At 40.1% G+C, this 27865-nt stretch overlaps 1 protein-coding gene and 2 pseudogenes across 4 annotated transcripts in view; 2 read left to right on the top strand and 1 right to left on the bottom strand.

Annotated features, from left to right (window-relative positions):
- On the top strand, window positions 1-27726 carry LOC147821838 (DCN1-like protein 3 pseudogene; annotated as a pseudogene). The gene has a single exon (XR_015446501.1). The product of XR_015446501.1 is annotated as a DCN1-like protein 3 pseudogene (transcript).
- The window catches only part of Znf609 (zinc finger protein 609), a 205607-nt gene that overhangs the window by 89510 nt on the left and 88232 nt on the right, over window positions 1-27865 (top strand). The window lies entirely within an intron of this gene.
- Window positions 13-4464, bottom strand: LOC106010330 (uncharacterized; annotated as a pseudogene).

Here is a 27865-nt window from a genome sequence, read left to right on the forward strand (position 1 = left end):
CGCTTAAGGCTTTCACAGATACAAATCTGCTTTCAGGGAGTCCTCTTCAGTATGAATTTTATAATGATTAGTAAGGGATGACCTCTGGCCGAAAAGTTTCCCATGTGCATTACATTCATAGGGCTTCTCTCCAGTATGAATTCTTTGATGTACCATAAGTGAGGAGCTTTGTCTAACAGTTTTTCCACATGTATTACATTTGAAGGGTTTCTCTACTGTATGAATCCTCTGATGTTAAATAAGAGCAGCACTTTGGCCAAATGACATCCCACATTCTAGACATAGATAAGGTTTCTCTCCAGTATGAATTCTTTGATGATTACTAAGGGATGAGTTACACCTGAATGTTTTCCCACACTCGCTACATTTATAGGGTCTTTCACCAGTATACATTCTTTGATGTTGAATGAGAGCTGAACTTTGTCTGAAGGCTTTCCCATACACCTTACATTTACATGGTTTCTCTCCAGTATGAATTCTGTCATGAATAGTAAGAGTGGAATGGGAACTTTAGGCTTTGCAGCATTCATTGCATTTATACAATTTTTTCTCCAGTATGAATTATTCAGTGTCTATTGAGTCATGAGATAGAAGTGAAGCCTTTTCCACACTGATTACATCTGTAGGGCTTTTCTCCAGTGTGAATTCGTTCATGTTGAATGAGTGATACACTCTAACTGAAGGCTCTCCCACATTCACTACATTTGAAAGCTTCTCTCCAGTCTGAATTCTCTGATGATAAAGAAGGGATGAGCTGGGCTTAAAGCTGTTACCACACTCATTACCTAAGTAGGACTTCTTTCTGAAATGAAGCCTCTGAGCTCCTGAAAGGGAAGTGATACAACTGGATGGCTTCCTGCCTGGATAATATTTATGAGGATTTTCTCGAGCATGGATTTTTTGATGTATAAAAAGGCCAGATCTTCTGCCAAAGGATTTACCACATTCTTTACATCTGTAGGATTTCTCCACAGTGTGGGTTCTAAGGTGCTTACAAAGGGATGCACTATGGCTAAAGGCTTTCCCACATTCTTTGCGCATGTACAGCTTCTCTCCAGTAGGAGTTCTTTGATGTTGAATAAGAGCTGAACTTTGGCTAAAGGCTTTTGAACATTCTCTACACTTAAATAATTTTTCTCCACTATGGTTTTTCTCATGTTTACAAAGGGAAGAATTGTGAATGAAAGCTTTTTCACATGTATTACATTTATAGCGTTTCTCTGCTGTCTTGATTTTTGGCCGGTTAAACGAATTTGAATTCTGCTTGAAGCTACTTCTTTGTACTTCATATTTTAAGGGTATTTTTTCTCTAGCAATCCTTTGTGTCTTAACAACAACTGATTTCAGGGTGATGTTTTGGCCAAATTCAAAATTGTCATGGCATTCAGCTAAAGAATTTTCATATGGGTCATTGAAATTATTTGCAAACTTTCATTTTTGTCCCACCGTTTATTAAATTTGTCCTCAGATATGCAGGGTCTTTCTGGTATGAAGTCCCAGGGTTCATCCTTTTTTAGTCTCTTCCTCATTAGTCCCTGCAGAGATGAGTTTTTAGTTTGAGTTGTCTTTGTGGTTTGAAGACTGCTTTTACATCCGAGAGAGGGGCCTCCAGGGTTTTCTTTCTCAACATTCCAGGGATCCTCTCTTTGCTGCAATAAGGAGATCACCCTTGGTTTGGTAAAGGGGAATCCCAGGGAAGCCAGGTTCCTGTGGTTCTCAGCATCACGTCCCGGTACAAGCTTCTCTGCAGAGCATCTAGCCTCCTCCACTCCTCCCGAGTAAAGAGCACAGCCACATCCTCGAAGGTCACTGCCTCCTGAGCCCTTGCTTCCTTCTGCTTATTAGCCTTGTCCTCTTTCTAGGCTCTTCCGCCTGTATGGCTGTGGTCTCCAGAAGGTAGATCTCCTGGCTGAGCCCGGGTGGAGACTCACTCAGAGGCGCTCCTCAGGGGGAGGAGCCGGCCTTCCCACCCGAAGCCTCCCATGTCTGGACCCCGCCTGCCCGATGACCTCTGCCTGGGAGCCGCACTTGAAAATTTTTGATACTGTGTTTCATAATATACCATCTGACATTAAAATCACCTTTTTGAGTAAAACTTCTCATTTAACTAATGGGGCTGGAAAAATAGGAGTGGTATTTTACAGTCTTTGTCTAATTTCCAGTAATTTCATGAATGTCATAAACTATAACCTAAATTCAAAATTTAGAAGCAGAAGCCAGCAAATATTTTAATATGAGGAGCAACTTTGTATGTGTTTGTGTGTCTAGAAGGAGAGCACTTAATCTGCAAAGTAAGAGGTGAGGTCACTTCTGAAGTCTGATCATGTAAAGTGAGAGGGGTGACATATACCTATAAAAAAGATTAAGAGGATAACTTCACAGAACAGTATAGGAGCCAAATGAGTAGTCTCACAATAATGCCCTTGTGGCTAAGAGAATAGAGAATGGTAGGTCACAGAAACTGCTCATTGTGTAATGCACATTAGTGCAAGATAATCATAGCAAGTGTTTTGTGTTTACTGGGGGTTGTGTCCCTGCTTCTTCGGTCTTAAGTTGGAGGGATATTATAAGGCAGGTGTTAATATTCAGGAGTTGAGAACAGATTTTGAATTTATTAACTCGCTTTAAGTAAAAAGTTTTATTTTAAATCATACTGATGTCCATCTTTAGAATTGATTATCCTTGGTTTTTGTCATATTCACAAGGACAGCTGTATGTTTCTCTTGAAGAAGTCAAGGAAAGTACAACATAGTGTGGATTTTAGTCTGTAGGATCTAGGTTGAATTAAGTGGCTATATGAAGAGCATGTCACACTCAGCCATCTCCCTTCATCCACTTAGATGATGGTGAATGACTTTAAAGCCTTGGAGATGCTGGTGTGCATATTGCTCTCTAACATACCTTTTTATACACTAATGTTTTGGGAGTTTTTCATTTTTTATTTTTTGGTGCTAGGAGTTGAACCCAAGGTCTTGTGCATGCTAAGTAAATTTTCTACCACAGAGTTACATCCTCACTAATAATTCCTGATTTTGTTTTGGTTGTCTTTGAGTGCTTATTCCTTTACTAAGATAAAGTAAGTACTTAACCAGTAATTTACATTGCTTTTTTTTTTTTGGTACCGGGGATCAAACTCGGGTCCTTGGCTTGTGAGGCAGGTGGCGGAACCACTGAGCTAAATCCCCGGCAACCAGTAATTTACAGAACTGCTCTATATTTACCCTCAACATTTGCTTATGCAAGAATCCCCAGCAAGTTACATCAGCATTTTAGTAAATAAAGTTATTGCCTCTTAAGTTTAGAAAAATTGAGAGCAGAATGAACCATCACCAAGATCAGAGTTGGTGAAGGCCTTTGAAGACATTGCTTATGGTGATTTTCTTGAAGAGAATCAAGGTAGGAATATTATTAGAATTAAGTGTCTTTAGTATTGAGCTACGTTTCAGGGTTTTGAGACAGAATCTTGAGTGTAGTGGAGGCTGGCCTGGAATTCCCTGTGTAGGTCAGCCTGACCTCAAACTCAATTCTTCTGCCTCAGGCACCTAAAAACCTGAGATTATGGGCATGTGCCACCATACCCAGCCTAGTTTCATTTTTATATCCCTTAAATAAGGCTGGGCATAGTAGCATATAACTGTAATCCTAGCTACTTAGGAGGCTGAGGATTGCAAATTCTAGGCCAGCCTGGTAATATAGTGAGACCCTGTCAGTGAGTGAATGAGTGAATGGATGGACTAGGGATAGCGTGGCATTCTCTGGGTTCACTCCCAAGTACTGGGGGGAAAAATTCACCATGAGTTTCATTAAGGCAGTGAGTACTTAACCTTGATTTGTATGTTTATTCAAAAGGACTTTTTGTTTGAGGTTTTTTTATTTGTACCTCCTGGAGTGGCCTGGCCCTAGAAAAAGAAGTAAATATGACCAGTCAGTGGCCACCATTTGAACTGTGAGAACAATGGACTTGATTTTATAGGTACTTCAAGGAAGACTGTTTGGGTAGTTCAGAGTATATATGATTATAATTCATATAGGATAGGAGGCTGTGATATGAAGAGACTGCTAAAAGAAGTTCTAGCTGTTCATTGAAAATCCAGTTAGCAGTCAGCTAAACACGTTTAATTAGGATTATTTAATTTATTCATGGTTTGTGAGTGAAGCAGACATAGAAGAGATGGGAAAGGTTTAGAAAGAGTTGGCCAGGGGCCGGGGATTTAGCTCATTGGTGCCACTGCCTGCCTTGCAAGTGCAAGGACCCAAAATCGATCCCCAGTACCAAAAAAAAAGAAAGAGTTGGCTGGTCTTCAGGTACTAAAGACAGTATTCCTACTTCCAGTTTTGCCTTGATTGAGCCTGGTTACAACCTACTGTTTCTGAGTTGCTTTTGAAAGCTGGTGGAGAAAGACTATTACCTCCAAGGAGTATGTAACTCAGGTCTTCTGGAGGTGGCACCATCATCCAGGACATGGATGGTATCTCTTGGCAGGCAGCCTTAAGCCACTAACAGCATGGAAGCTTCTGGTGATAAGCTTTGAGAATCTGTCTTCCAGAAAGAATGAAACATCAAAAACTGAAGCATGCAGGTTTCACATGTTAAGCAGTTATAAGAGAATAAAGAGCTGAAAAGGAACTGGCTAAGTAGAATTATGAAAAAATAAACAGGCTTAACATACTTTAAAATATTTTAAGGCAGGCAGGCTTTTATTATTACTGTATTTTCTTTCAGTGGGGGTAGTATAGAGTGGCACTGACTGTAAAGAGCCTGACATTCATCTAAAACAATTACCAAGAAGACAGCTTTCTAAATTTGATGGCCTAATTACATTGTGGCAAGGTATTTTTCTTCTCTCAAGCTTTTATTACGAACAATTTAAAAATTTTAAATTTAAAAATTAGCAGAAGTAAACTGATCATCTACCACCTAGATTCAATAATGCCATGTTTGTTTTAATTGTACATGTGTATTTATTGGTTTATTTTGCTGAACAGTTTGGAAGTTTGTAACATTATGATGTTTCTCTCCTGGGAATCGAATCCAGGGGCACTCTATCACAGAGCTACCTCCCCAGCCCTTTTATTATTTTTTTTAAGATTTTTTAAAATTATTTTTTAAGTTGCCCAAGTGGGACTTGAACTTGAGATCCTCTTATTTCAGCCACCCTCTGTTTTGGGATTATAGGTATGCACTACCATGCCCAGCTCTCTCCTAAATACTTTCAGTGTGAATCTGTAAAAGATGAGAGATTTGCTTACTATTATTATACTATATAATAATATCATCTGTTATCTATATGTAGCAAGATATTTAATTTACCACTTAACTTAAATTTTCACTCTTTACTCCAACAACCCTAATCACTCAAGGCCTAATTCTTCCTTGTCATTTTGCCATGGACCTCATGGCCAGCAGCAGTTGATGAAGTTGTTTGACTGTTCATATTGTTTTAAATTGGGGGAGCTAGAGAGCAATGGTTCTGAACTTGGGCTGCACATTAGAATAACTTGGGGAACACTAAAAAAATCCCAGTTTGGGCCTGGGATTTAGCTCAGTGGTTTCGCCGCCTGCTGCACAAACGCAAGGACCCGAGTTGGATCCCCGGTACCAAAAAAAAAAAAAAAAAATCCCAGTTCCCCTGTAACCCAGACCACATCAATCAGAATTTCTCAGCATGGGGAATCAGACATCATTGCAATTTGAAGTTTTCCAGGTTATTCCACTGTGTAGCCAAGATTGAGAATTACTACTCTAGATTCTAGTAGTCTTCATTGAGAGCATTCAGGGTGTAGATAGCCCATTAGAACAGAAATGAAGAATGGTTTGCCAAGGTGTTTAGGTTTTTCCTTTTTCTTTCAATAAATATGTACTGAACTGGGGATTTAGCTCAGTGGTGCCACCACCTGCCTCGCAAGCACAAGGTCCTAACTTCAATCCTTGGTGCCAAAAAGAAACCCCACAATCAATAAAAATCCACGGAACAAAACAAATTTACTGAACATCTGCAATGTCTTAATCATTGAGTCAGGTTCCATTCATAATACTGAATGTGTTAACCGTGGTGATCTGCAAAAGCCGTGGACTTACAGGTCAGACTTCTCGAGTCAAATTCTGGCTTTGCTGAAACAAGTTGTGTGATTTTTGACTTTCTTTTTTTTTTTCTTTGGTGCGGGGGATCAAACTTGGGTCCTTGTGCTTGCAAGGCAGGTGGCAGAACCACTGAGCTAAATCCCCGGCCGGCCCTGTACAATTTTTAACTAAGTCCTAAACCCCTCTGAGATTTTAACTTGACCTGACTTAATCTTTCAGATGTTATCTTAACCACTCTTACTCTCGTTATGCTCCAGCTATACTAGCCGCCTTTCTGTTCTTCAGATATATGTGAAGCTTGCTTGTACTCTGGGATTCTTTTTACTAGCTTATTCTCACACCTCTATCCTACTCCCTGGATCACAGGCTGACCCTTGCTAGTTCAGGTTTCAGTTTAAATTTCATCTCTTCTGTGAGGCTTCCCTCGGTCACCTAAAGTAATGTCCCAGATGGTCCCTGTCATATCATAGTTTGATACTCATGCTTTCTTGATATTTTCTCGTGGTCTCCCTTCCTCTATGATGTAAGAATATCATAAGAGCTGGGATGCCATCTGGTTTGTTTCCCCTTATTCCCAGTAACAATAGAAAATGCAGAACTCATGGTAAATGCCTAATAAATATATGTTGAATTAATGAGTGAGTAAGATGGTAACAGTAGTCCTACTTGATGTTAGAGATAGCTTAAGAAAAATTCCTGGGGGAAACCTCCTTTCAGTTTCGCACATGCTCTTTCCCTAAGGAGCATCTTTACTTATAAATGAATGCTAAAAGCCAAAGCCATTACTTCTGCTTAGAGATTCCAAGCAGGTGGAGGGTACTTCTGCTGAATATGTAAAAAGGGTGTTGTCTCTTGTCAGTTCAGTAACCCCCTCCCCAGACTAGGGTTGTAGGGTTATTGTTTGCTGTCAGTCATTCTCCTTGAGAAAAGCCATCAGTAGTTATTGTGTTACCTTACCACTTCTCCCTCTGAACAGGAACTTGTGTTTGACCTTTGGGGAATGCTGGAAGAGTAGATTGTATGGATAAGCCTTTATGTGTTCACAAAGGCTGACCTGCCTGTGCGCCATGCAGGAAGCAGCATTAGCTAGCTAGTTACATTTCTTTCTGTGCTTTTTCTAGCCACAGAGCAATGCAGTGGATGCACACAGAATGTGCTTTTCTTTCTCCTCCTAGTGCTTTTTTTTTTTTTTTTTTTTGGTTTGGTTTGTTTCTTTTTTTGGTTTTTTGAGTCAGGGTCTCTTTGCACTTTGTAATGCAGGCTGGCTTTGAACTCACTATGTAGCCCAGGCTGGCCTCAAACTTGCAACAATCCTCCTGCTTTAGCTTCCCAAGTGCTGGGATTATAGGTGTGCCCCACCACACCCAGCTCCTGGTATATTTTTAAAGTTTTAATTTGTTGATCTTGCACTCTGTGCCAGGCATTGAATGCTTAAGTCATTCCTCCCAACTTCTCTTTGAGGAAGAAACTATTTAATCTCTCTTTATACATGAACATAGTGAGTTTTAGACATTAAGAAACTTGCCCTAGTTGGAGATTTGTGGAACCAGAGTTAAAGTCCAGGTTATCTGACTTTATATTCTAGTTTTAACAATAACCACACCAGTTGTATCTTTTCTTGCCTCATCTTTTTTTTTTATTTATATATTAATTGGTACACTTTAGGCATACAATACATTTACATTCATCATTGGGTGTTTGTACCTGAACATGATGTATCTTAGTTCTTATTTTTTCCCCATTACCTGTGCGTCCTTCACCCCCTCCACCCTTCCCTATTTTCATAGACTTTGTTTCCATTTTTTTTTCTTTCTCATAATTTTTCCTTTCCCTTCTTCCCTTTCCCCTTCCCCTCCCGCCACCCCTACACCTTTGGACCTTTTCCTATTTCAAATTATCAGTTAATTCATTTTAATCATTTTCATCCTTATTTACACTTTCAGTTTCTCACACTAGAGAAACTATTCGGTATTTACACATGTGTGTCCTATTTATTTCACTGAAGAGTATGGCCTCAATTTCTTGCCTCATCTTTAACATTTCAGTATATCTATAGAAGGCACTTGAGACATGACTTTTCTATATAAATATATAAGTATATAAATGTAAAAGGAAAATGTAAATTTATGCCTGAAAGCAATAGCTATCAGGAACTTTCTGGCTGCCTTGCTCATAAGCCACATTCTGATCAGTCAAGACTGTTAAAGAATAGTAGCAGCATCGTTATTTGATCATGTGTGCTGCTGGATGAGCCTGGGAAGTGGAATCAAGTTTCTGGACTTCCACTGTTCTTTAAGCCATCTGATTTTTTTTTTTTTGGTACTGGGGATTGAACTCGGGACTGCGCTTTTGAGGCAGTTATCCAATTTTAAGTAAACAATACAGTATTTTGTTTTTTGAAAATCTAATTATATTCAGATTTATAGTTTTGAATAGGATAACTTAATTAAAAGTTTCCAACTTATTGCAGAATGTGAAATTTAAGAAGAAATCATCCATGTGATGATATCTGTTTATCATATCAAATTAAGTTTTCTAATCCTGTAAGTGAGGATCATTGATCATTTCTTCAAACATTTATTAATGACTATGACTGTCTCATGTACTATGTAGCTCACTGTATTTTAGGAGCTTAATTTAATCAGAGCCCTATGTCAGAGTTTCCTGTGTTTTGTGTTGGGTGTTCTTACTGTCCTTGTTTGTCACTTAGTTTTTCACAGCATGCCTAGGTCAAAGAATGTATCTACTGGCGCGAATTATTAAGTACTAGGTCCAAACAACTTATATTCTACATAAAAGTCATTGGTCAAAATAATTCCCATAAGTGGAAAGAAAAATGTTATGTAGTTCTTAAATAACCACTGTAACTTAACAGTGAGTGAGGTATGTGTACCTGCTGGGAACTGCACAGTTTTTCCATCTTTAGAATCAAGTCAGGTACCTCATTTCTCATGCCACATTAATTTTCATGTCGTACTTACTCAGTCACAGCTGTTGTAAACCCAGTTTGTGAAGATATGACATCATCAGAAGCAATATAGAATGATCTAATATTTAAACTGTGACCCACCTTGAGCCAGGAATTTATGTGCTATTTGACAAGTGATGAGCAGTGATATTTGACTCAAGAATTTAAATTATTCACTGGTGCCCTTTTGAAGTTGTTGGCTGTTCTGGAGTACCTAGGCACATAATTGTTAACTACAATCCCTTGCAGAAAAAAATAGCCCCTATGTATCTAATTTTATCTTGACCTTACCCTACCCCCAAGTAAAATTTCCTACTCTAGTTTCCTAAATAAAAAATTTTTGTGTAGAACTCACCCTTTTCTAAACATGGTATCAATCTATTTCATATTCACTTTTCCTTCTCAATTACCTTTCTCTTTTTCTTCCATGTTTCTTCTCTGTTTCTTTTTTCTAAATTCTTCTTTAAGAACTCAACTGGAATTTAAGAGCTCATTCTTTAGACTTAAGTTACCACTCTCTTTCCATTTTCTTATCTACTGTAGTAGGCTGAAAAAAATGACCCCACAAGCCAGGTGTGATAGCACACACCTGTAATTCTAGCGTTTAGGAGGCTGAAGTAGGAGGATTGCCACAAGTTTGAGGCCAACCTGGGCTACATAGCTAGTTCAAAACCAGCCTGAACTACATAGTGAGACCCTGTCTCAAAAAAGAACTAGGCAGGGCTGGGGATTTAGCTCAGTGGTTTTCCTGCCTGCTGCGCAAACACAAAGACCGGAGTTCGATCCCCAGTACCAAAAAAAAAAAAAAGAACCAGGCATAGTCACACATGCCTGTTATCCCACCACATAAGAGGCTGAGGCAGGAGGATTGCCAGGAGTTCGAGGCCAGCCTGGGCTACATAGTGAATTCAAGATCAGCCTAGACTACATAGAAAGATCCTGTCTCAAAAACAAAAAGAGCCCCCCTGCAAGATAGCTGCATTCTAATCCCTGAAATCCATAAAAGCTACCTTGTAAGGGAAAAAGTATCTTTGCAGATGTGATTAAGGATTTTGAAACACAGATTTTCCAGGTGTGTTCTCAATGAAAGAGGGAGGCAGAAGATTTGAAGTCAAATGGAAGAAATGATCTGAAGATGGAGTAAAGAGAGGTTTGAAGATGATGGTCCTGAAGAATGGAGCCACAAGCCAAAGAATGCTGGCAGCCACCAGAAGCTAGAAGAATCAAGAAATGGCTTCTCGGTGGTGGAAGAAGAGGCGGCAGCGGCAGGGCTAAGGAGCCTGGAAACTCGAGCGAGGACGGTAGGTAGTTTGGACCCACCGGGCCGCCATCGTTTCCAGAAAGGGTTTGACTGGAGGAACCTCTGGAGCAGCTGTTGGCTGGCTGCTCTGGCTGATGGCCTGTTGAGGTACATGGGCCAGTGGCAGAGAGGGCTTCTGACCCAGAGGGGGCCACTCTAGAAGCCAGGCCACCACCACCATGGGCCAGTGCGTCACTAAGTTCAGGAATCCCTCATCGACCCTGGGCAGCAAGAATGGAGACCGGGACCCTAGTAGCAAGTCACACAGTAGGCGAGGGGCAGGCCACCGTGAAGAACAGTTGCCACCCTGTGCCAAGCCACGTGGAGATATTCTTGTCAATGGGACCAAGAAAGCAGAGGCTGCCACTGAGGCCTGCCAGCTGCTGACATCCTCGGGAGACACTGGGAGGGAGTCCAAGTCCAATGCTGAGGAGTCCTCCTTGCAGAGGCTGGAGGAACTGTTCAGGTGCTATAAGGACGTGCAGGAGGATGCAATTTTGGAGGAAGGCGTGGAGCGCTTTTGCAATGACCTATGTGTCGACCCCACGGAATTTTGAGTGCTGCTCTCGGCTTGGAAGTTCCAGGCTGCTACCATGTGCAACTTCACTAGGAAGGAATTCTTCGATGGCTGCAAAGCAATAAGTGCAGACAGCATTGACGGGATCTGTGCACGGTTCCCTAGCCTCTTGACTGAAGCCAAACAAGAGGATAAATTCAAGGATCTCTACCGGTTTACATTTCAATTTGGCCTGGACTCTGAAGAAGGGCAGCGGTCACTGCATCGAGAAATAGCCATTGCCCTGTGGAAACTAGTCTTCACCCAGAACAATCCTCCCGTGTTGGACCAGTAGCTAAACTTCTTAACAGAGAACCCCTCGGAGATCAAGGGCATCTCCCGGGACACTTGGAACATGTTCCTTAACTTCACTCAGGTGATTGGCCCTGACCTCAGCAACTACAGTGAAGATGAGGCCTGGCCCAGTCTCTGTGATACCTTTGTGGAGTGGGAAATGGAACGAAGGAAAAGAGAAGGGGAAGGGAGAGGTGCACTCAGCTCAGGGCCCGAGGGCTTGTGTCCCGAGGAGCAAACTTAATGGCTCTGTCCCAGGAGCAGCAGCCAGGACCTGCCCGCTGCCCTGCAGCCAAGCGAGGAGTTGGACCTTTGTGGAAATTACTGAAGATCCGGATATTTTCTACTTCACACCTTTCTCTGCCTTGTATCTGAAAGGGCTCTAAAATGCTGTATCATGTTTTAGGCACTTTCTTCATTTATTTGGTTATTTTGGTTATTTCTTTGGGGGGTATCCCTCAAAATATTGGAACCTGGCTACATGTTGTGGTTTTTTTTTTAAGCCTTCAACTCAAATAAGCCTGCCATTTCTTGCACAAAATTAGATTTTTTTTTGGTTTGGTTTGGTTTTTGTTTTTGGTGGGGGAGGACGTAGAGCCGGGTGGGGAGAATGGAACTGTTAGGTTGACTTAATATTACAAAATGATACAGTGCCAGATCTCAGTTTTGCATATTGTTTTTCAGGGCAGGTCTGTACTGTGTGTAGTGCTGTTTACATGGTTGAATTTAGGTTGTAATAATTATTTTTAAAGATTTACATAGATTTGAGTAGCAGTGTTAATTGTTAACCACATTGCATTAATTCCCAGATGATTTGGAGCTCTTGGAGAGCCAAGGCCAGTCAAGAGCATTTATGGTCTGGGGACAACCCCCTTTTAAGCTAATTTATCCAAAACCCTTATTTCCCTCACTTCTTGCTCATTCCTTCTTTGATCTGTTGCATTTCATGTTGAGTTTATCCATCAACATGCTGCACCTGTCAGTCAAGTGAGCAATTTTGTTTTTTAGAACACATTGTACTGAGAACCACTTAATCATTGAATGCAGAGAAAGCAGTGTTACCTCAGTTTTGCTGGAAGTAAACTTCTTTGATATTTTTCTTTCTTTGATGAAGTTTCTGTATTTTCATGTTTTAAGTGGAAATATCTTTTTTCTTTCATTTGCCTTGGAGCCAAAGTTTCTGTTCCTAGTGGTCGGAAAACCTGCCTGCCGGCCAGCTGACTTAAAAGAAAACTGTGGTATGGAGCTCTGCTTGAATTTTTTTTTAAATTTTTTTTCTTTGAGTATCATCAGCTTACTTGTCTGGCAAGTGCAGAAGCCTGGGTAATAGTTAAATGTGTGCCCTTCCCCTTCTTGGTGCACCCATGTTGTCACTTAACCCCTGGGAGTTATTTATTACCTTTCTGTTAACATCAGGCTCGTTTCGGGTAATGTGATGACTGTTTAGGTTTACGTGACCCTCCTTGTCCTGTCCCTACCCCCAGATATGTATAGATACATATATAAAATAGGTATATATATTACCTATATAAAATATGTATTTATATTCACATATATGTATCTATATTCCTTTTCTTTGACTGCTAAAACTGGCCATAAAAGAGGGAGTGCCCTTCAATATCAAAAGTGTAAGAAGAGTGCCAGGGAACATCATAACAGGGGTCTTCAGGTCTGAATCTGGACCGTTCTTACCATAAGAGAATATGAATTTGCTCAGCCCTTTCCTCACAGGAGAGGGGGCCAGTTCCTCAGATTCCTCCATGAGCTCACTCTGCAAGGCCAGCTTTGGTCAAACTGCCACCGAGGTCTGAGGAGCTGATTCTGGTCATATATATATATATATATATATATATATATATATATATATATTCAAAGAACTATACTGGAAGGGTTGGTGGCAAGAGCTTGTACAGTTCAGCTTCCAACACTTTGGAACAGATTAAAAAGGGAATCTTTTAAATAAAAACTTATAACTGTTAAAAAAAAAAAAAGAAAAGAAATGGGTTCTCTCGAAGTTCTCCAAAGGGTATGGCCCTGCTAACATTGGATTTCAGTAGAGTATAAACTGAATTTGAACTACTGACTTCCATTGCTCTGAAAATAAATTTCTGTTGTTTTAAGCTTCCAAGTTTGTGATAATTTGTTATAGTAGCCATGAGAAACTCACTGAAATTTCTGTTGCTTTAACAAAATGCCTGAGACTGGGTAATTCATAAAAAGGGTGAGCCGGGGATTTAGCTCAGTGGTTCTGCTGCCTGCCTTGCAAGGACAAGATCCTGAGTTCGATCCCCGTACCAAAAAAAAAAAAAGTGATCATAAAAAGGAAAAGAGGGTTATTTAGTTCACATTTGTAGATGCTGGAAGTCCAAGATAAGGCTGGTACATCTGGCAAGAGCAAGATAGCTATCCAGTTTCTCACTAACTAATCTAGTTTCTCCTCACTGCTGTAAAACAGCATTAATCTACTCGTAACGGCTCTGCCTCCTGACCCAGATACCCCTACTGTATCCCATCTCCTAACATTGCCACATTGAAGAATTAACTTCAACCTGAGTTAGGGTAGGGACATGCTATGTTCATGCCACACTATTTATCTTCTAGATTAGTGAGTATTGTACATTATCTATGGCATTTCTGACCTATTTATTCTTGATAGAGCTAAAATTCCAGAAGGTTCACTTATGTGCCTGACAAAAGTTCTGTTTTGTGAGATTGACCTGCTTGAAAGAAATAAGCATCTAATTGGTTAGTCCATTCACTTACATACTCATTCAACCAAAAACAAAACACTTTTTCCAGTATGGGAGATTGAGCCAGGGCTTTCACACAGAGCTACATCCACACCCTCCTTTTTTTTCCCCCTTGAGAAAGGATCTTGCTAAATAATTCAGGCTGTTCTTGAACTCTAACTACTGATCCTCATAGCTCAGCCTCCCAAGTGCTGGGATTATAGGCATGTGCCACCACACTCGGCTTCTTTTTTAATTTTTTGCTTTGAGAAAGGGTCTCGCTAAGTTGCCCAGGCTGGGCTTGAACTTGCCATCCTCCTGCCTCAGTCTCCAGGAGTGCTGGGATGACAAGCACGTGCCACTGTACTCACATTCAACAAATACTAGATAGAACTTGCTATGTGCCAAGCATTGCAGAAAGTAATTTTTCAGGATTAAGCAGTTCCCATACCTCCCATACCTACTAATAAGTTAATTATTGAACTTATATGTTGTAAATTATTAACAGTGAACTTTAATAATTGACAATACAAACTGTTCCTTCTCTTTTCCCTTTTCAAATGTCTATCAAATTGTCTTGGTCTGTTTTCTGTTGCTATAACTGAATACCATAAGGCTGGGTAATTTATAAAGAATTCTGATATTTTTTCAGCTCGCATTTCTGAAGGTCCCCCCTCTTTTTAAATAACAAAGCTACTGCCATGATAATTAGTTCATTAGTTCATGGGTGGATTAATCCATTCATGAGGAGGGCGCCCTCTTGATCGAATCACTGACCATAGGTCCCCCCTCTGCTGCAGTGAGGATCAGGTTGCCTTCACAAGAAGGGGGGGGGGGCGGCACGTTCAGACCTTGGCATTGCTTTTGCTAGAGCTTGTTTAGAATGAAAGCCACGTTGCTAATCTTAAAATGACGTTCTGTTCTGCAGTTGGCTTGAAATCCTAGATTGTTAATAACAGAAAGACCTTAGACACAATTAGGCTAACACTCCTATTTTCCATATATAGGAGCTGAGTCCTAGAGAGGAGAAGTGATTTGCCTGAGTCATAAAAATAACGGCAGATCTAAGTTCCAATCATACTTTATCCTTTTTCACCCACTATGGGCAGAATTAAGTTTACTATAATACACTCTTAAAATTTATATTTAACTCAGAGAATTTTGCACTGATAGAGAGTTACCCCCATAATAATGGGGAGATTATTTCTATATAGCATATGATGCCTGTACAAGTACTTAATTCCTCTAGATTCAACTTTGTTGTTTTTCAACAAAGCCAAGAGTTTGTTTTGGACTGTCTCTCTCCTGGTACATGCCAATATAAGTAAATAGCATTGGAATCAACTATAGAAAGCCCTCTGTGATGAACAGTTTCAGTTCCCTGATTTTGCAAATGACCGTTTGGAATTGGTATTTTGTGGAGTAATGAGTAAAGAACTGGAGATCAGATTCTATTATCAATAGTAAGCAAGTCAGCTCCTAATATTTTTTTCTCCAAGTCTCATTTTTTAATGTGTAAAAGAGGTATTAACCTGATAAACTCTAATGTCTTGGCTGTCTGAATCCAGGGATTTTTACTTCGAGTTCCATGCTACTGAGTTACACTTCATTGACTTTAAAAACGTGATCTGTAAAGGCAGACACATCTTTTTTCATTTTTAAAATCCATGCTGATGCAAGGGATAAGAGATTACTTTACAGAATGCAAAGGTAGTAGGCAGGAGTGTTAATCCTGGAGGGAAAAATAAGGAACTTTTAGCCATAGATCCCATGGTGGAGCAGAAAGGCAGAGGGCTAAGATACCTCAGAATAGCTCGCAAACTTGCCTCGGCTGATAATGATAATGAGAATGACACCAAACATTGATTTTCTATGTGCTAAGCATTTTAAATATATTAAAGTAGATTAAATGGAGTAATAAATGTAAAACACATAGAATAATGCCTGCTACCTAACGAGAGCTATATAAGTAATAGTTCCTATTATTATTTTTTTGTTATATTATTAGGGTAGTGGTTGTAATAAATCTTCACAGCAACCCTGTAAGTTAGGTACTATTGTCCATTTTATAGATGGGGAAGAGAAATGCCAGAAGTTAGGCCAGGAAATAGACTAAGATTAGAGTCTCTGATTATATGCAGTTGAGTATTTTGTTAGGATTGCCCCCAGGATATTGGTTACTATTTTACTTAGAGTTCCTGGGAGCGTTCCTTCGAGAAAGTAACATTGAAGCTGACCCTAAAAAATAAAAAGCTGACTGTGTAAAAACTGGGGCAAGTGTTAGGGAAGAGTTGGTAAGGAGAACAGTAGATACAAAAGCCTAAAAGGGAAGTTGGTTTGATATAGTTATAAACACAGAAATGTGAATCCTTCCCTGAGTATTCAAAGTTACACACCTACACAAACTGTTTTGTCTTCCCTATTTTATTTTCTCTGTAATATTTATCATTATCTAATGTGTTCTATAATTTATTCTATACCATGTTTGTTTTTTTGTCTGTCCCACAGTGGGATGAAAACTATCTGAGGACACAGAGGACTTTGTCTGATTTATTTCATTGCTTTAGCCTTTCTTAGGACCACTGGGATTCTTTCAGCAAATTAAAAACAAGATTCCTGCCCAAAAGGTTGGGGCTCCATTGGACACGCAGTTTACCTAGGAAAGCAGAACATGAATTTCAGCCTCCTCTTGCCTGCTGGCCAATTGTTCAAGACATAATTGAGCAACCATTACATGGCAGGTTTGAGCGCAGCCATAGTTCCTAGAACAATGCCAGCATATAGGAGGCACTAAATATTTGTAGAATGACAGAATGGAGTGAGAGGGAAGAGTGGATATGAGACAGGAAGATAGCCAGAAACCAGATCTGCTAAGGACTTCAAAATAGTTTGATTTGCTGTTGTTATTTTCCTAAATAGCAGGTATTGAGCTGGAAATCCCGTGGAATACTTTTCACTGACTCATTATCTGTATTTTTAGTACACAAGTAATTCTGCAGTAGTCTCCCAGGCACTTAGTTGTCCAACTCCATACTTTTGGAGTTTGGCTTCAGGAGTCTATCTCCTACCTATCTAAACCTTGTGTATTTGGTATTTCATTTTGCCTTCATATTATGTCAGTTTACCACGTTCTGTCAAGCACTGTACTAGGGTCTTTGACATGACCTCTACATCAAATGAACATTTTGAAATGAAGGTTATTACCAAAAACCCAGGACCTCTGTTTCTTGTGATTGTATGGTGAGTGAGGGAGGAAATGAGAGCACCTGAATATTATTCTGCTTAGGAGCTTCTTGTATTAGTGAAGATTGTCACATTTTTTGTTAACTTCTGCCTTTCCTCCACCTCCCCAAAACACCAGCCTCCACTGATATGATTCAGGATTCCCTGTTCATTGAGGAGATGACAGCTGGAATCTTGGCATTAATTACCATCTGAGCTTTTGTTTCTCTTTCATGCTAATGTTTCTTTGGCACCCAAGACTACATTTGAGAATTCACTCTCTCCGAGAGGTTTTTGTTGGCAGTTTTTATTGTACTGCCTTTCTCTTCCATGACAGGATAAGGATACAGCCTGAGAAAGAAGGACCCTGCAGATGTTTATTGATGAAGTTCCTGGCCCACCATGCCCCAGACCTTGTATGTGCATGCTTCTGATGAATCCCTGCTCTTAGTGTTTAGTATTTGCTGACCTTCATATCCCGGTCTTGTGCAAAGCACAGAATCTGCCTGAGGGACTTGCAGCTAACTCACCCACTTGATCTGTTGGCCTTCTCCCTCCCTCACTTTTGTTGGTGGCTAAGAGAAGAGAATGGGAGATATAAAACTGTAAGCAAGAGAAGATTTCGACTATGTAGCTTTATTGCGGCCTTGGCCTGGGAGTTCTGATGCAAAGACTTGATGCTTTGTGCAGTAGCCGTAAATAACCTGCTTTCATTGGGGTGAGGATGAAATATTTCCACATGGTTACACAAGTTCTTTTCTCTTTGCCCTGATGCTCCCTCTCTCTTTCTCCCTTTCATTAATTGCTTAGCAGTTGCTGATGCAATTAAAATGAGATGTGTTTCCAGCCTCTGTGGTTAGCTGTCAGGGCCCTCTCTCTAAGGTCTTCATCTTTACTGCTAGGGATGGGTGAACATCTGATTTTGAGCAAGGAGAGGGAGGGACCTGTGGCTCCAGTTAAATGAATTTTTCTAAAAGCAGCAGCTTGCAGAGTTGAATTTCTCCTGACACTCTAATCATTTTACCAAGCCAAGCCCTAGTCCCTTGTGCTGTTCATTAACAGGGCTTGTATTTGGCAGCACGGTATATAGAAATTAATCCTGCTGAATTGCTTTTGTTGGAGGTAGAAAGTGCTTTTCATTTTTAACTAGAAGAGAACATAAAGGAAATGCAGAGGAATCAAAACCAAATCCAGGGGTTTCTGCAGAAAACAAGAATCTGGACATGTTAAGAGGGCAGAGTTGCAGCATTTAAGCACCCAAGGGACCACACTGAGTAATGCCGGACTAGGAATAATTCCTCACACATTGCTAAGACTCAGTTATTTGTTGATTATATATTTCTGGTAGGTAGTTCTCTTTTGGGGTATGATAGGCTTTAAAGATTTTTATTACCTTTTAGTTTCAAACAAAGCTCTTATCTCTTGAAATTATAATTAAATTTTTTACCAGAAGCTACTCTTTCCCACAGTTACCTTGTCAGATTATTCATGTTTTTAAAAGAATTAAGATGTGTAATGTACATGTACAAACTGTCCATGATAAATGTGATCATCATGTGCTCCAAACATGTACTAATAGAAAAATTTTAAGATTATTTTCATGTTTTTGCTAGCCTGTGTATCTGTGAAAGTGCTTGATTCTGATATGCAAAGATGCTGTTATTCTGAAACTTTAGCAACTTTATATTTATTGTTAGACAGCTGATCTGATATTAGTTATATGTTCAGATGATAGGTCCTGAATTTTTTTCCTAAGGTAGGGAAGAAACTGCAATATATGTTTCTTTGTGAATTCTAATTTATTAAATTCCTTTACCTACTTTGATTTAGTCAAATCTCATTCTGACCTGGGAGTGGAGATCATTGCTGTTTTTTCTTTTATTTTCTAGTTTATTTAGATAGGATCTTGTTATGTTCTAGGCTGACCTGAAACTTGCTATGTAGCCCAAGCTGGCTTTGAACTTCTAATCATTTTGCCTCAGCTTCTCACAGTAGAGGAATCACAGGTGTACACCATTATGTCCAGATTGTTTTTTTCATTTTGTTGTTGTTGTTTTTTAGACTTACAAGAAAAGTTGAGGCAATAATATACAGAGTTCTCATATATGCCACATCCAGTTTTTCATATTATTAACATTCCTTATTATTGGTGTATACAGTGGTACTCCACAGTTTTGTTGTTTCTTTTTTTTCTCTTTCTTTTTATTTATTTATTTTTGTTGTTGTTGTTGTTGTTGTTGTTGCTGTTTGAGACAGGCTCTCGCTATGCAGTTCAGGCTGACCTTGAACTCACTCACTGTGCAGCCCAGGCTGGCCTCCCACTTGCAGCAGTCCTTCTATCTCAGCCTCCCGTGTGCTGAGATCACAGGCATGCACCACCATGCCAGGCAGCAGTGGTACTTTAGTTCATGAACTTAATTCTTTCCACAATTCTGGTCCCAAACCAAATTGGTCATGAACTGAATCAAATTTGGTGCTTAGGTTCAGTTGTTGACCTTGTGGAGAAATTTGATTTGGTTCACAAATAATTTGATTTGTGACCAGAATCGTGGAAAGAATTAAGTTCATGAACTGAGGCACCACTGTAATATATTTGTTACAATCTGTGAGCTGATATTGGTATATTATGATTAACTAAAGTCTGTAGCTTATTTAAACTTAATTTCTTTTGTACATGCTCCTTTAATGTGTTCTCATGTGTGAGTGTGTGTGTGTGTGTTGTGTGCATTTGAGCATTTCCTTATTTTCTCATGCTGTAGGATACTTAAACTCATGTAGTATATACCCTACTTTAGTCCTAGAATCAGCCATTTCTCCAGGGAGTTCTACCTTCTTTTATTGGAAAATGGTATTGGAGAATAAGATCTGGGCACGGGCATGCTCCTTGCTTTTGGGATGGAGTCACTAATTTTAAATACATTATTTTTCTATCGTTTTATAGTTCAAATAGTATTAGTAACCAGATTTGATGTTGCTGTTAAATTTAAATAAATATGGTTCTCATAGAAATTGAGACTACATTATATATACTCTATATTGATATTTCAAATGCTTAACATTTTAGATACCTTTAAATAGTTGTATTACATTAATAGGAATGTTTTCCAGCCCTTAGTTTAAATCTCTCCCTTAGTCCTTTTTTCTAGATTGAGCTGTGACTATTCTGTTTGAGAATATGGATTTATTGCAGATGTAATGAACAGAAAGACCTCAAGAAATCAAAGGGAAGGCTAGGATGTCCTCTGCTTGCACATTTCTCATTAAAAGAGAGAAGAGATTTTTCTTTGAACACTGGTGATTTGAACATTCATGCCTAGAAGTTGGATATGGGGAGTAGAAAAAAAGGGGAAAGCAGAAGTTAACTATAAGCATTAATATTCTCCAATTTAAAAATTTCTAGCAGTGTGAATCTTTGTACATATAATGAGACCAAAAGCCATCAAAGGGCTTGTGGAAGAACATCTTCACTTTCTCTGGATTCTGGATCTCTATTTCTTACTCAGGTGTCTTGTATGCTGTTAATTGTGTAAATTCATAGGCTCCTAAGCTGGAGAGCTCTGTGTAGGACTGTGTGATTACAGAAAGGTTATGAAATTTTAGTAAGGTAAACTTAGACATAGTCACTTGAACTTTGCCAGGATTTGGAGCTCAGTCTACATTCCAGCCAAGCAATCTGTTTTTAACTCAACTGAGAAAGCATAAACATAAAGAATTACTTGATAGGGGCCGGGGATTTAGCTCAGTGGTTCCACTGCCTGCCCTGCAAGCACAAGGACCCGAGTTCGATTCCCGGTACCAAAAAAAAAGAATTACTTGATATATTTGCAAAATTAATAAAAATCAGGACTAATCAGGAATAGGCACTTTGAGAAACCAAAACCCTTGACATTTTTTGAAGCAAAACATTTTAGATATACATAATGATAACCCCTGACTTTTTTGTTTTTGTTTTTGTGGTACTAGTTATTGAGCCCAGAGCCTTTGCGCTGAAGTACATCCTCAGTCCTTTTAAAATCTTTTTATTTTGAAATGGTCTTGGTAAGTTGCTCGAGCTGTGCTTAAACTCACATCCTGCCTCAGCCTCCCAGAGTGCTGGGATTACAAGAATGTGCTACTGTTCCCAGCTGGTGTGTCTTCTTTTCTTTTTTCTTTTTTTTTTTTGGTACTGGGGATCGAACTCAGGACCTTGTGCTTGAGAGGCAGGCACGGGCACCACCGAGCTAAATCCCTGGCTTGGTTTGTCTTCTTTTAGGTCAAATTCATTTCATTTATATTGGAACTTGCTGGTGTAAGTGTGTATTTTGTCATTAAATAATAACTACCATTTATTCAGTGCCTACTTTATGCCAATTTCATGAGGCACTGACTTCACATTAAATATTTTATAAATTATGATACCAACTTCTCTAGTCAGGAGATTCTCAGTTACCATGTCAATTCAGAAACACCCATCAGATTTTTGTTCTAGAAATTAAAAAAGAAAGTTGATACCCATCGCTGTTTCAAATTACACCCAAAAACAGAGGCTAGAATAAATTTGCAGTGTCCTCTGTGTCTTATCAGGAAGCTACTACAGAAGATATTCTCCACAAAAAAGAAGACATGATAGGGGAAACAAGAAATTCAGTGAACATGAAAGGTTAAGGAAATCTTCAAAGCAGTTGATGAGATTTCAGGAAAACAGATGAGAGGGCAGCCAATCTAGATTAGCAAATGCCAAAGTCTCCAGGACAGCCTAGTTTTGTTTTGTTTTGTTTTTTGAGACGAGGTCTTGTTATGCAGTTCAGACTGGCCCTGAACTCACTATGTAGCCCAGGCTGGCCTCAAACTCACTTCAGTCCTCCTCCCTCAGCCTCCTCAGTGCTGGGATTATAGGTGTCCACCACCACAACAGCCTTCTTTAGGAAGATGGAGTGAAATAATTGATGAGTTTGAATGCCTCGTGAAGCAATCAGACAGTTGATTGATTTTCCACAAATTATTCATAAATACATAGAAACCTAAGCAAATGAGTAAAAAAGCAAAAAGCTATATAAGAAAAGGAATCATAGTTTACTGAATGGCTCAAATATGAATAGGCTTATATAATCATTACACTGTACATTTGAATATTAAACTATTCAGAATTACAGTATCTTATAGAGTGTGAATGGGAAGAGAGAAAAGATGCATGTATATGATTGTACAAAAGAAGGGAGGTCTAAATCATTATCTTCCAAAGCAAAAAATCAGCAGTTCTCCGGACTGAAAAATCAAGAGGTAGTAACATTTGTATGTCATTAAGAACCATGGCTGTCAATTCCAAAATATAATCAGTCAAAAAAGATGGGCAAGTGGTATGCCACTGGGGAATAAAAGTAGGCCAACAGAGCAGAGAGCTACTGTTTTCAAGTTTGTAAAACTCTTTTTCCCTTTAAGCAGTTTTGGTTTGGTTTTGTTCCTCTCTCTCTCTCTCTCTCTCTCTCTCTGTCTCTCTACTGGGGATCAAACTCAGGACCTTGTGCTTGTGAGACAGGTGGCAGAACCACTGAGCTAAATCCCTGGCCCTTGTTTTTGTGTGTGTGTGTGTGGTGCTGGGGATTGAACCCAGGATCTCATACATGCTAAGCAGACACACTCCTACTAAGCCATATCCCCAGCTCTAAACTATGTATATTACTTTAACTTTAACCTTTTAAAAATGCAATAAGCTTAAGAACAAAATTTTAAAGAAAAAAATCAGTTTAAAACACAATTAGTTACTCTCTTAAACAGGACGTGATATTGTGTTGAGAGTCCTTGTTCAGTTCCTAGATCTTTGCACACATTTTTGGTTTATCAGTTAATATGCTTTTGCCTACAAGCAACCAAAACCCTGTTTCAAAGTGGCTCAATAAGGACATTTCTTACCTCTCATATAACAAACAGGAAATTTAGAGGTAGGTTAGGTTTTTGGGATTGTATTTTATTATTTGTTTTGGATAATGCCATGACTACAGTTTTGTAAGCCTTTCATGCAGCCACCACCACATGAAGTTATGAGGGGAAATCTGCTTCTCTGTCTTAGGAGCATGAAAACCCTTCCCAGAGTTTCCCAGTAAACTGTTATCTTCATTGACTTTTATATCTCATTGACAGCTGTGTCAGCCACTACCTGTCACATATTCATTAAGAACTCAACTCCTGCTTGCAGGAAGCTTTGATATTAAGTTAGAGGAGAACAGAAAAGGTGTGAATGAAATAATCCTCAATGTGGGTGGGCAGTGCCATGAATTGTGTAGATACTCATCAAATATTTACTGAATGGATTAGGTGAATATAAGTAAAACTTGTTGACACAGATATACATGCTTTTAGAGAAAATATGTGAAGTTTAAACTAGGATAGCTTCTTGAAGAAATAAAGGAGACGTGAACTATTTGCTTATCACCTCGTGCTGTGCAGTGCTGGCCTATTTGAATAGATAACACCTTTTCCCCCTAATACTGGGGACCACACTCAGGCTGCTCTACCACAGGGCTATGCTTTTCCTTTTTTATTTTGTTTGTTTGTTTGTTTGTTTTGGTACCGGGGATTGAACTCAGGTGCTTGCACTTGCGCAGCAGGCAGCGAAACGACTGAGCTAAATCCCTGGCCCTCCTATTTTATTTTGAGAGAGGGTCTCCCTAAGTTGCCAAGGCTGGCCTATTAGGGTTTGGATGGAGAATGTCCCTCACATGCCTCATGTGGTCAGGTGAGGGGTTTTGGAGGGGCTTTGGGAAGGTGTTGAATCGCTGTTAGGAGGTGGGCTCTGGCCAGTCACGGAGGAGTGCCTTGGAAGGGCATATCTCCCTTTTCTCTGGTTCCTTATTGCCTTGACTTGAACAGCTTTCCTCTGCCCAGGCCCTCCCACCTTGTGCTTCTGCCTGGAGCTGGCCAACCATGCAAGGACTGAGGCTTCTAAAACTAAGCCCAAATAAACATCTCCTCAAGTTGTGGGTGTCAGGTATCATATCTCAGCAACAAGAAAGTAGCTAAGACATGCCTCAGACTCGGGACCCTCCTCTCTCAATTTCCCAAGCAGCTGGGATTCTAGGCATGTACCACTCTGCCCAGCTTGGAACAAATAACACTTTTGTCCCGCAGTGTGCTAGTAAATATGTACTAGCTTGGAAGAAAGGATAGGACTTTTTTGTAGTGTTTACCAATTTCCATGGTATAAATAATTTTACTCGGGCCAATTTCAGTCTATCTCCATGGAGTCACCTACCTTGTATACAACTGCTTCTCTTAAGCAGCATTATTTTTATTTCTAATTAACCTACAGAAGCCAAGTGTTGATAAAAAGCAACTCTTAGCTCTTTTAGTTTTATAAATGATCAACAATAAAATCCACATTACCAGTTGTGCTAGTCAGTTTTCTGTCCTTGTGACAAAATACTTGATAAAGTCACCGTAAAAGGAGGAAAGGTTAGTTTCAGGCTGTAGTTAGCTGGTGCCATCGCTGTGGGCCTAGGGGAAGTGAACATTGCAGTGGGAGGGTGTGCTGGAGCAGGGCTGCTTGTCTTAAAAGCAGTAGCCAGGAAGCAGAGAGTGGGAAAGAGCCAGAGAGGAAGGGACTGGAGGCCAGACAAATGCTCTCCACGCACTTCTTTCAGCGAGGCACTGCCTCCTGACAGCCCCTTGAGCCCACAACTCATCAGCCGGGTGACCTGCTAATGAAGTTAGCACCCTTGAGATCTCATCATTTCCCAAGCCCATCAGCTGTCCTTTGGGGGACATTTTAAATCCAAGTCATAACACCAATGTAAGATTGTTTGGTTGGTTTTAGTTTTCTAGATAATAATGAGTTGAAAGAAGTATAATTTTAAGGCAGTATTTATACTGGTCTTTCTAGGCTTTAAGACAAAAAGGAGCCCTGCTATTATCGCACTAAGTTTCCCAGGCTGGGCTCAAACTTGCAGTCTCCTACCTCAGCCTCCCAAGTAGCTGAAATTAGAGGTATGTGCTACAGTGCCTGACTTTCGCCATGTTTTTAACACAGTCTTTAGTGAACTGTGCTCACATTCTGCTTGTGTAGCTCTTCAGGATCAGCTGGAAGTGAGCGTTGAGGGCCTTCGAGGGACTGTCCTAAGCAGTGCTCACCCATGGGCATGTACACAGCCTTATGTGGAGCTGTGGCCTCTGGATTTCCAGGAATATGTCATCATGGGTTTTCAGAGCCTCTGTGACACCTCCTTTCCCACCTTTACTTTTTCAGGTTTGCTGGTTAGTCTGTTATTTATCCTGTTACACTCTGCCTCAGGCACAAAGCTAGGTACCAGCCTGTTACTGTACTCAACAAAAGCTCCCACCCCAGGGAAAAGGCTTTTCCACTAGGCCACCTCTGAGTCTGCTCACATGTAACAGTTGTGTAAGAGTCTCTTTCAGGGAACACCAGGCAAGTCAGATGACCATTCCCTGGGAACAAAGCTTTGAAGGCCCCACCTTGTTCCTCTCCTTCAGTGACTGTCAGGCTGCTGCGTTTCACTGGTCACAAGCTGTTGATTGTTTGGAGCAGGGGAAAGGATGCCCCAAAGATCATGGTTACTACTGAAACTCAGCTGTCCTTGAATAAATGCTCCTGAGATTGCTTACATCTGGTCAATCTCCAGAACTCTGAAACTTTTGCTTTTATGAAGGAGAAAAACTCAAAAATCCTTTACTCAACTCGGCCAGTTCTCCCAGTCAGTGGTCTTGTCCTTCATCCTGCCTTAGCTACTACCTTGCAGTCAAACCTGATGAAGGCTCCAGGACCAAACTGTCTCTTCTGCAAATAAATCTTAGTAAATTATACCCTCTTTCCTTTACCTATTGTCTACAACTTTTTGCCAGAGGGGAGGGGGTACCCGGGATCGAACTGAGGACCTTGGGCTTGCGAGGCAGGCAGCGGTACCACTGAGCTAAACCCGCAGCCTGTCTACAACATATTTTTAACAGTACTCTAGATTGAACCCAGGGAATGCTGAGCTACTTCCCTAACCCCTGTGTTTTTACACAGGAACTCACCAAATTGCCCAGGCTAGCCTCCAATTTGTAGTCCTCCTGCCTCAATCTCCCAAATAGCTGGGACTATAGGCATAAGTCACCATGCCCTGCGCCATGATTTTTGAAAAAATAATTTTATTGAAATACAGTTCTCATGCCATAAAATACACTTTGAAAATATAAAATTCAGGGGATTTTAGTATATTCACAGAATTATGCAGCCTTCACCACTGCCCAATTCTGGAGCATTTTCATCACCTCATGAAGAACCTGATCGTTAAAAGTCACTCTTCATCCCTCCTTTCCCGGAGCCCTTGGAAACCATAGTGATGCTTTCTAACTCTGTGTATTTGCCTGTCCTGGACATTGCATGTAAATGGGATCATACAATATGTGGTCTTGGTGCCTGGCTTCTTTCTTTCCTTTGGTGGTGGTGGTGGTGGTAGTATTTTGAGGCAGTTTCACTATGTAGTTCAGGCTGGCCTTGAACTCAGCATGTGGCCCATTCTGCCCTTAAACTCATGGTGATCCTCCTGCCTCAGCCTCTCCCAAGTGCTGGGATTACAAGGGTAAACCACCACACCTGGCTTTCAGCTTCTTTCATTTAGCATAATAGTTTAAGGTTCAATCACATCATCACCAGCACTCTGTATCCAGGTTCCATGTCTATGGATCAGCCCACCAAGGATCAAAAATATTTAAAAGAAAGCCAGAAAAAAAAAACCTTGAATTTGCAGCATGCCAAATCCTGTGCTGGATTCATGCAAATTAAGTGATGTGTAGGCTTTGCATTAAGTAGTCTGAGTGAGATAAAGAGGTAAAGTATATAGGAGGCTGCTGGTGGTACACACCTGTGATCCCAGCACTTGGGAGGCTGACACAGGATGATCTCCAAGTTCAAGGCCAACCTGGGCTACACAGTGAATTCAGGCCAGCCTGAGAGAGAGAGAGAGAGAGAGAGAGAGAGGGAGGAGAGACAGAGAGAGCATGTGGCTATATTACAGAAGGAATTTGGACATCCTTGTCTGAAGAGGTGGGGGGAACAGCACCCCATCCACCACAGATACAGAGGGATGACTGTACTTTCTTCCCTTTTAGGAGAAGGGAAGGAGAACTGGGAATTGAACTCAGGGCCTCACAATGAGCTATATCCCCATCCCTTTTTACTTGGAGACAGTGTCTTGCTAAGCTGCCTAGGCTGGAATGGAACTTGAAGCAGTCCTCCTGCCTTGACCTCCAGTGTAGCTGGTGCCATCTTACCCAGCTGCTTTCTTCCTTTTTATGGCTGAGTATGCTGTGTGACTCTATTACATTTTGTTTTTCTGTTTATCACTTGATGGACATTTGACATGTTTCTATGCTGCAATGAAAATTCATGTACAAGTTTTTGTGTGGATATGTGTCTTTAATTCTCTTGGGTATCTACATAGAGATGGAATCACTAGTTCATAGAGTAACTTACTGCCAGAGCAGCTGTGCCATTTTATACTCCCATCAGAAATGTACAATCATTCTAGTTTCTCCACATCTTTAACAATACTTGTTATTGTCCATCTTTTAAACATTTTATTATTTAAAAAAATTTTTATTTATATGTATGTGTCCGTATATGTATGTGTGTGTGTGTGTGTGTGTGTATATATATATATATATATATATATTTTTTTTTTTTTTTTTTTTTTTTTTTTTTTTTTGTTACCGGGGATCGAACTTGGGTCCTTGCGCTTGC

The sequence above is a fragment of the Heterocephalus glaber genome, unplaced genomic scaffold, assembly GCF_053883595.1.
Source record: "Heterocephalus glaber isolate CG9 unplaced genomic scaffold, H.glaber_assembly_v1.0 deba00001689, whole genome shotgun sequence".
Lineage (NCBI taxonomy): Eukaryota > Metazoa > Chordata > Mammalia > Rodentia > Bathyergidae > Heterocephalus > Heterocephalus glaber.